The sequence below is a fragment of the Sinocyclocheilus anshuiensis genome, unplaced genomic scaffold, assembly GCF_001515605.1.
Source record: "Sinocyclocheilus anshuiensis isolate Anshui unplaced genomic scaffold, SAMN03320099.WGS_v1.1 scaffold442, whole genome shotgun sequence".
NCBI classification, from domain to species: Eukaryota; Metazoa; Chordata; class Actinopteri; order Cypriniformes; family Cyprinidae; genus Sinocyclocheilus; species Sinocyclocheilus anshuiensis.
The window spans coordinates 866,924-877,791 of NW_015542354.1; positions in this window are offsets into that span (position 1 = coordinate 866,924).

A 10,868-nucleotide genomic window follows, 5' to 3' on the forward strand; every position below is an offset into this window, starting at 1 on the left:
TATATATATGTGTGTGTGTGTGTGTGTGTGTGTGTGTGTGTGTGTGTGTGTGTGTGTGTAAAACGCAACAAGACTGAAAATGTTCCACAATGACTGGTTTTCTCAGAGATCACATTTACACATTCTTCAAACAACATGCTCAACTAATTTTCAATTAATGTTCGGTGACCTCCACATGTCATTCATTTAATGGCAGAATAACTTCTAAACACAGTGACCTGATGTCAGAATCTTTTAACAACTGACTGAGTGGTTAAAAAAAACAGGCCTCTCTTTAAAATGTCTCACGCTTTGCCACAGACCAGTCATACACCACAGTCACACTGAATGGTCTTTCAATATACTTCTGCTGTGGTCAAATGAAATAGTGCACATGGAGCAGACTTGGGAGCTCATCCTCCATCACCTTTGATGCACACTGAACAGGCTCTCATTAAGCATGAGTCAACCTCAATTTTCCAAAACTCCAGTATGACGACGTTCTAGGGCTATGGGTAGCATAATGTGCAAATTTTATTGGAGAAATACTAAAGGTGGAATCCTAAGTATACTATGGAATTGTTTTTTTTTTTTTATAATAAACCTATACGTTAATGATAGATATATATATATATATATATATATAATTACATTCGTTAATGATAGATATATATATATATATAATTACATTTTCATTTATATAATTACTATCATATGAAGTAAAACATACAAAACCTTTTAGAAACTGGAACAATTTCATATATTAACATATGTATTTAACCCATAGAAATGTGTATGTTTATGCGTGTAATACATTTTTGTACATACAGTATATGTCATGTAGGCCTACATGAATATCCATACTAAAACCCGCCAATAGGTGTTGATATTATATAAGTAAATATGAAAGATGCATTTAAAAATATTGCAGAAATATTTACAAAGAAAATATTATTTCAGTCTTTCTACTTAAAAAATGTTGTTTAATTCAATATGTTATTTGATATTTTTTTGTAATTATTTGTGAAATGTACTGAGGGCCCAATAAGACTTTAAAAATATAATTGTTACTTTTAAGCTTGCAAATTTGTTATGTCTGAGACATGATTAAATTTAATAACAGGGAGGCTGAAAACATGTTTACAGGTTGTGAGGTCAAAGGTGCTTTGATAAGATTATAATCAAAGACCTCTGTTGGTATAATTTAAAATGAACTTTGAAGGGTGTGCACACGCTTCAGCAACAACCTCATATTGGATTAATACTGTTTTGGTGTAGTGGGAAGCATCAAAGCTTGCACCTGTTTTTCCAGACACTGTTTTGAAAGCGAATGTAGCTACCATTCAACAATGAATCTACAGTATACAATGCAGGCCAGTCCACCTGGTTAGCACATGTTACCAGTGGTCCCTGAGCAGTTGTTCCTCTGACATGCAACTGACCTAAAGACCTAGTATATGCATGCTACCTTGACCTAAAGACCTTGCAAATACCTTTCAGGTGTTGTAAAAAGCTTTGTTTCAGGCAATTGAGATCTTCATGATACTTGTAGGAAAACACTGATGTTCATTCAACAAATTAATTTTACTTTTTAAAAATCTATTCTAAAGCATATCAAGCTGTAAATGTAAAATAAAATAACAATAAATACAAAAGCATTAATTATTAGTGAGTATAACATGGTTTACTTGTTATTTAACAGGTTTTGTTCACAGGTAACACATTTTTGAATACATTTTCTCAAGTATTACCCACAGCACCTGTGGCAGATGTAAAAAACTAGCACCTGTTTTCTCTATCCTCAGTGATTTACAACATTTTACCAGCTTCTACATTTCCATTTTTTGTCATCTTTAGACACTGAAATGTGTTTTTCATTTCCCCCTGCATTAATCAAAAAGTGTCTGTCACACATTTACGCTTCTCCCAAATCAGTTTCCTTGCTTTATTCATTGAAAATGAAACAGTAAATCTGGTCTTGTATCAGCAAATGATCTATACTAACCAGACTTCCCTGTTTGACCATCTGCCGAAGACTGACCTGTAGAATACAACTAATAATAAACAACATTCCCTAGACAATGAAGTTCTGTTTATTTTCACTGGTGGTCTGACCACATATGTTAAAATGATCCTATAATGGGTAAAGTAGCTTTTATTTACATTGTCATATTTTTAATAAAGGAATATGTTATTACATAATTTTTTGTCAAAGCATGCAAAAAAAACGTTGAGTCCTGAAATGAATAGCTAATCACATCTGTTATTGCCATGACTCTTGAAATATTTCCAACCTTATCTCAGCTTTAATGAAAAAAAGGCAGTTGACTGACATTTAAAGGGCATATTTGAGAAAGAAAAGAGTTGGAAGGCAAGCACTGACAAGACAGATATAAAGATGTGCCATTTTAGTCAGTCTTTCTGTAGAGTAGACTATGTGGGTTTCAGTGTGTCACTATTAAACTGTAGCATTCAGGTTTATAGGCCATTTCCCTGAATTCTCAACTAGCTTTTGTCTTGCCATTTTGGCCTAGATCTCAAGGGCCTCCACATGGACAGGACTGTATAATAAACAGCCTCCCAACCTGCTGTGTGCAGCTGGACTATTGCTAAAATCCAGACAAAGAGTGGAAAACCATGGACACCTCAACCAACATACAGTTACTTTATACTACAGCCAATAAAGAAATTGTTAAAAAAAACATTAAACATTAATTAACATTAAAGTCCAATTTCTGCACCAGTAGTTACGGAAGCTTATTTTTTGTCATGGGATAAATCTCACAATTCTGACTTTTTTTCCCCTCATAATTCTGAGATTTATCTGTCACGGATACGCCAGGCTCCACCTCCACTCTCCTTCAGTGATCACAATCCCCTGAATTCTAATTTCAGGATCACTAACTAGAACCCAGAATCCTTTATGCTCCACACCTTATCCACATCAGCAATCATGCACCTGAGAACACTTACCTCATGATTGCATCGCTACAAAAGAGACATTCACCAGTTCACTTATTGTCTGGTCACCATTTGGGCATTGACTGTTACCGCTGCATACTCACCTCTATAGATATTGCCATTGGCACTCAACATTTGTCCGTAAACTGCTCTGGGTTCAAACACTTATTTTCTGTTTGGGTCTCGTGTTACAAGATCTCACAATTCAGACCTTTTTATTTTTGCAATAAGTCAGAATTGTGAGATAAACTGCAATTCTAAGAAGAAAAGCCCAAATTGTTAGATATAGCATATACTTGCAATTGCAAATGGAAAAAAAGTCAGAAATGTGACATACAAATTACCCTTTTTTTGGCGTACCAAAAGTGCAAAAAATGACTTTATTGGACTTGTAAGTAATGGTTACTTGAACATTTCCCCCACTCACACCATTGGTGAAAGTCAGTGTTGCTGTGTTGGCTGGTCAGGACACTCAAACAAGTGCCACAGAGCTACTCATTTCTTTCTGGAAATCCACCTGAAAATCCACGAATTTTACTTGTTTATCCAGAATAAGCAGAGAGAAGACATTAAGCAATTCTTGTTGCATTGACAATGTATTTACAGTCTAAAGTAAGACAAAGACTAAACTGTTCTGATGTTCCTCAAAAGCTCGTATAATGCATTTCAGCTGAGTCAATATTTATCCAGCTAAACTGTAGGAAACAGCATGAAAACACTGCGTATCTAAGTCGCGTAATCAAGCTTTACACAAATGATTCACAGACAAATGCACAGCACTCCTTTAGTCTGCACACTTATCTGTTAAACAGAGCTGGTTTAAGAAATATTAATCATACCTTTGAGATTAATACGGTTAATCTTGCCCAGAATAAAAAAAACGAATAAATCTGAAATGGACCGAGCACATAGCAGTGTTTCCACAAAGAAGGTAAGACGATCTCTTCACTGACACATCTGTCTTCAGCAGGCAGGAAAGAACTTATGTGCTGAACTAGCCCTTCATAACAGTCTTTGAATCTTTATTTGAGACTTTCTTGTTCAATTTGGCAACATAGTATGAGGAGGGCAAACTTGAGTTTACTCGCAAAAGCATTTTGCCCCACTTTTGTTAATGAACTGCTTCCTGCAATAGCTAAATAACATGTTAGTTTCAACATAACACCTGGTCTTGATTATTGTGATATAAGATGACAGTAAATCACAGAACTGCGTGTACTACAGAAATCATGGCAGAGGTATGTGGAAACTACTAGACGTGATTGCACACTAAACCAAACATGCCCTGGCACATTCTTTATTTTTTACAGGCTAGAGGCATCACAAAATTATGGAGATCTCTTCAACCTTATCCAGGTCTTACATTAGTCTGTGTCCTCTAGGGGGGTTTCCGTTCTCACAAATCCAGTCTCCAGAGATGGAAGTAGAACCTGGGTATTCTGATTAAGACACTTTAATGAAGACCATCTGTGGAATGGCACTGAAATTAATACCTTTCTTTCCAGGTTGTCACATGTGTAAGAGAATATCTTAGAATGTTCATTAATAAAATCCCTGGAATAAAAAGAGAAAGAAGAAATGGGAAACCAAAATGGAAGTGATTCTGACTAAGCTAGGCAACTTTTAAAAGATAATACAAATTGAGCTGGAAAGAATGAGAACTTTTTACAGCTTTGACTTTTTGAGGTAACAAAATGTAATTGATGCAAATGTTGAACCCCAGTGACTGGAAAACCTCTCAGGTCAAAGAGAGAATATAAATCAGGATTATCCCAGAAACCCCAGATTACACTGTGTAACATATTTTCAACATGTCTGGCTCGGATCGCAAACAGATGCTAAGCACATAAAATGCTCTACTGTAAGTGCAGGATTATATAACAATTACCTGTAGCACCAGTAATGACTAAAACACAAACCTGCTCACATAATTAACTCAACAGCTGTACAACACATTTAAAGAATTCCTTTCAAAACAACCACATCCTAAAAACAATGGACACTTCTTTCCAGTGTTCTTCACCAGTGAAATCGGTAAGAGGCGTGAGATGTTCCTTGGACATCAGATTGGACATAAACTTACCAATGAATCACTAAATGGTGTAAGAGACCTATATTATCATTTAACATCTGCTGTTAAATGATGCTTCCAGAACAGTTGTTTTAAACTTTATGATTGAAATATTTCTGAAACTTGCTAAACATGGTTGGGGTGCGCCGGATATGATCTACTAATACATCATTGCTCTTACAGCAACTGTTTACAGAAGAAAAGGTTTGAGCCTGCAGTACTCGGAGTGCTTACTTGTAAAGATTGATATGACACAATGCAAAATGTTGAACAGGAAAGGATAAAGTATTCTCACTTAGTAACTGAGAGCATTTGGGGTTTTAACAGATGCACCTCTAAAGAAATCCACATGGACTCCTTTGGAGGAATTTAGTGAAAGTGCTAGAATGTGGAAAAAAGATTTTGACCCCCAGAGGAAGAGACTCTGGCAGGATCCAGGAAGGGGCTCCTATGGGAGAGTAATTAAATTATACAGTTTGAGATGTGAGATTCATACATTGCTCATTAGTGTAGAAGATCATCTGTATGATAAGATCTGGAAGCATACATTCAATTAGTTTTATCTCCTCCTGTTGCAGACATTAATGAGGCTGCCATATCACTACACCGACAGCCAGTGTTAAATCAAAGTTGTATACAGTATTGGCCTTTTGCTTCTGGAATGAGATAAACGTGATGTCTGTTTCATAAGTGAGAAAGCAAGACATGTCTATCTGAATGTCCATTCAACAGCAGCGCAGAATATTCACAAGAAAAAGACCCAAAAAGACGAGTCTGATGATCAGATATTGAAATAACCTTATTGTAATTTAAAATCATTTACAATTATTTGCGCATTTACAATTACGGAAAAGTGAGTTTTTTTTTTGTTTTTTTGTTGTGTAACAAAGCTAGCCTGTAATCATCTATCCGTAAGCAAATATTTTAAGGACATGTTGCACATCACTTTTGTCTTTTGTAGAAAGCACACAACAGAAAGGTTGATTGTTGTCTGATTAACATGCTAACAAACTCTTAAAAGGCCTTTAAAAAAAGGCCTGTTCACAAATTGAAAATGCAATTTCATTCTTTGACCATAGGTGGCGCTTATTGAAAAGCAGAAATACTCATAACCAGGGTACACAAAGTGCAGAACAACTTTACATTTGTAAAACGGAAATAAGGAAGTCGAATAGTATTAACAGCTTTTTTTGTATTTATTGTTTTATTTGCTGTAATGTTTATCAAACAATCAAATACAAGAATACATAAACAAAAGAGTTGGTTCCAGATTCCTTATCTGCTATTCACTGTGGCATAGCAAAATAATAGTTTTATGTGACGGCCAAAACAACAACTCACCGTTAAAAATTGTGATGCATCTATGGTATGCAAATATTCATGATGGTCAGAACAGACACGTTAAAGCCGTTCATTTATATTAAAACGTTTATTAAACTGAATTGTTGCACCCAGTATTCTGTTTGGTGTCAATAGACCTTGTACTTGGTGATTTATTTTCCAATTTCATTCTTGGAACAAACCAGCCTTCTCAAAAAAAAATTTTTTTTTTTTCTAGTTTTAATTTCTGATTGTTTTGATGCTTCTTCTATAGGATATCTTGATGTTTGAAGCTACAACAGCAAAGCCTTTGATAAGATGTCTTTGGTCACACTTCAAAGGGGAAAAGATGGTGAATTAATGTCAGTTTACCTGCATGGCAGTAATAACAGGGTGATGACAGGAGTCGACCTTTATGGGAGACCATGTTTACATCATAAGTCAATGTCAAAGGATTAGAGAGCTCATGGAATTCATGGAAATGATCAGCTCTTCTCGATTTCATTTTTTTCCCCTCAACACAGCACAGCAGTTATTTAGTATAGTAAAACCGAAGTCTTAATTCCACAATCCTTATAGTATTTGTATCAAATGTGAAACCCGTCATCATATACACATATAATTTATTAAGAAATGAAATCAACCTGTTATCATTGACCTGGAAATGTCTAAACTGATTTTAAAGGAAACTGCATTCAATAACAAGATGGGCTGATAGGAAGGCCTCAGGCAGTGCTTAAACTTGCAGTGTGCTGTTGGTATGATAAATCTTTGGACTGTCTTTCAGCCATGAGCTTTAGTTTTATGTTTCCTCTCTCAAAGCTAAGACATCTCCTGGAAACTATGCCAGGATATACTTTACTTCTGCCAGGGCATGACTCACTTGTCTACTGGTGCCTATTGAGTATGTCAGTGTGTCAAGGACTGAGGGGCTTTTATAGGGGCTTATAAAAGGAATGACAGCTGGGATGTGGGACACTGAATTCACCATGATCAAATCGAATGATATTGTATCACACTTTATACTGCAGTGTGTTTCATATTATTCTCTATTTGCATGTAATATTCAAATATGAAATATGTTGCCTACTCGTTCATTCCATGTTGAGATCACATGGAAAATGCATGATTAATACCAATATCAACAAGCTCTTCTTGAAGGAACACAGACTATAATAACATCACACCGGAGGCCTGCCATTACGTGGCTACATCCATATGACCAGGCCAGTACTTGACATAGATGTCAGATTGGTTCGCCCCTGAAAAAATGCAGATGCTCTTTTAAAAAACAATTCAAATGCAATTCTGCTCCGTTTCTTATAGTTGGCATGAAATAGACGTTGTAACTGACTTTATTTCTGTATCGTGACAGTGATACAATTTATCAAGCTTGAAACAGCACAGAGCAATACTTGATGTTATTAATTGGTTGTTGATTTGATTGTAAAAAGCGAGTGTTGCATACTCTATTGGAAGTAGATCTGAATGTGATTGGCTGAACTGCAATGCGTTCTTGAATTTGTCAACAGAGAGAAGAAAAAAAAAACATTTGAATAAAATTTGTGAGCAAAAAAAATAATATATATATATATATATATATATATATATATATACAGAGTTCTGGCATGAAACTCTAGATGGTGCAGCCCAATAGATCTAACTCAATATGACATCATTATCACATCACAGCTGATTGGTTCTCTCCTGTATCGGTAGCCAATGAGCTGACTGCTCAACATTCAAGTACTTGGCTAGTGTTTGCTGTAGCAGTAGCAGCGCACTTCAGAAACCCTCCACATTCCCCAGCTCCACCGTGCCAATCCCTCCGAGAGTTGTCATGACAGAAATAAATATATATATATATACTTATTTGGCACACATGAATCATTCAAAATTATACCACACTTTAAAAAAAAATATTTTTTATGTAAATAAAATTTAATTTGGTTTAAGTTGGTTGTGCTGTGTAGGTCACAATCCTGTCAACTGTTTGTTCCATTCTTGTTTCCACTGAGTTTTTGGATTTTTCTTCAGAGATTCTCTTTTTGTTTTGTTTTGACAAAGGCCAATGTTATAATCTGAGTCAGCAGAATAGTTCACGGTAATGGTATGTATGGATCAGCATGCAGTGACTCACCAGTCCAAACATAATGAGTCCAAGTGGAGAATTAAAATGTCCGAACAAGCAGTGCTTGCTGGAGCGATGAAACAAACAAAGCCATGACAAATGTCAGAACCTTAAGTGGCAAGCGTGGAAACACAGCAGATACAACTGTACCACAAAATGTTTCCGTTAAGGACCCGGCTGGGTTATATATACATTGTATATATGTAATTTATTACAATTATATACAAAGTAACAACTTAAAATAAACTAGATTTGTAATAAGATTTTCTTTCCATTGGAGCAATTCAAGCTTGAACTGCGACCTTCATATGCAGCTACAAAAGGCAACGCTCCTCATCAAACCACACTTACACAGGATGTATAATGGAACAGAATGGACAGGTCTGCTACACATTTTACAAACTTTTTCACTGACATCTTGATATCTTAAAAACGTGGCACTCATTGCATTAAATAATAGCCAGCCGCAATGCCGAGAGACATCTTTAATTATATTTTGTTGTGTATAGATCTTAAACTTGTTTTCATAAGCAAAAAATTTGACGCCATTACTCACAAACAAGAACAAAGACGAAACATAACAAATCAGTCAGTTCCCCATTATGAATAAAAACCAAGCTGAGTCAATCTGATGATGCAGACTGACCACCAAGCAATTCATTTACAAAGAGCCTTGCCATTATTTGAAGACTTTGTGGAAAACAACCGTTAAAATGATGTATTTGTGTCATACATGTGTGTCTGCTTTTCTGTAAAAGTCTGAATAAAGTCAGACAATTCAGACAATTAATTCCATTAACAATTAATTCAAGACAACCCTGGATGAACAGTGAAGGAATCTGGTACCCATAAGGCCCCAAGAAAAGCATTACAGTTAATTAAATAGAAGTGTCGAGTGTTTTGGATCAGTCTTTTGTACGAGTCCAAATCATGATGATACTGATGCATTCTGACAGTTACAGCCATAAATCATAAATATGTTAATATAAAAGTCTCCTCTATTGCTCTTATCCACCACTTGGATAAGACACAGATCAAATGTAATATTATTTCAATTAGATCTCCATTCAAGAAGATCCCCTCTAATTTCATTCTCATTTCCGTGCAACGACGTCCCTTCTAATCAGACGGTTAGACTGTAATCATGAGAGCTACAGTTCACTCCTTCCCCAGAGGTTCTGCAAATGGACGTTTAGATCTGAGTAAGCATATTTGTGCAATGACCATCACCAGAGAGGCCTGCTCTAAATTCAGCTGCTGTTACACTCAACAGCTGGTTAATCAAGAAATATTACAGCATTGCTGGTGGTAAAATGGGGACTCTAGGCTGACCTAGATATGGTCTTTATGGCTCTTATATCTACTGACCTTAACTGTCCCCACAATTGCAGGGTTTTGTGCCTGATATCCACATGCTTCAACTGACACCTTAGTTTATCAAAAATGACATGTTTGTAATCATTACTCACCCTCATGTTGTTCCAAACCTGTATGACTTTCTTTATTCTGTGGAATAAACAACATTAAATCCTACTGACTTTCACTGCATGGATAAAAGCAGTTAAACATTTTTCTGAATAAAATCATGAGTGCGAAGTAAATGATGATCATTTTAATTTCTGGGCGAAAAAACAGTTCCTCTAATAATAGTTGCAATTGTTATGAAATGATAGTCTCAATGTTTTTGCCAGTTTTTGAATATAAATGCGTTAGACCTAGATGGCTTCATTCATAGACCAGTGTGTGGATTCTCTTTTGATCAATAAACTTCTCCAAGTCTGCAAAAGCAGTTAGATTAGATTATGTGTTTACCTTGATCGGCTAAAGGGCACAGGGACATGGAAAGTATGAGCAGAGAAATGCAATTAGTGCATAACTTAGAAACAGATGCACTTTGAGTTATTCCTGTTACAATATCCAGCTGCCTGCTTTCTTTGTTTACTTGAAACAAATCTCGAAGAAGTATGTTCCCAACCATGCTTGAAATGAAGTAAGCGTTTTAACTATCTACTGATGATTTGCGTTTCGTCTGCTTTATCGCATTTCATTGTTCTTAGTTTTTTTTTTTTTTGAATCAAAGCCCTTACAATACAATGCACATCTGACAACATCAGAATGGGAATAAACACTAGTCTTAAAGTTGCTGTAAATTGAAATTCAGTGACTCATTTTGCAGGTTTGCTGACATGTCTTTGGAGAGAGGGTGGAGTTTGGTAATGGAAGTTAGCAAAATGGTGGAAACTAGGAAAATGCCTGAAATCGCTTACAGCTCCTTTAATTACCAAGAAGCTGCTCACGGTGAGTGCACTTAAATGAATAGTAAACTACCCCTTTAAAACCTAAAAGGATATTTAGTTTTGAACTTAGTTAATACCTTGCCAGGAATGCGGTCATTATACAGACACC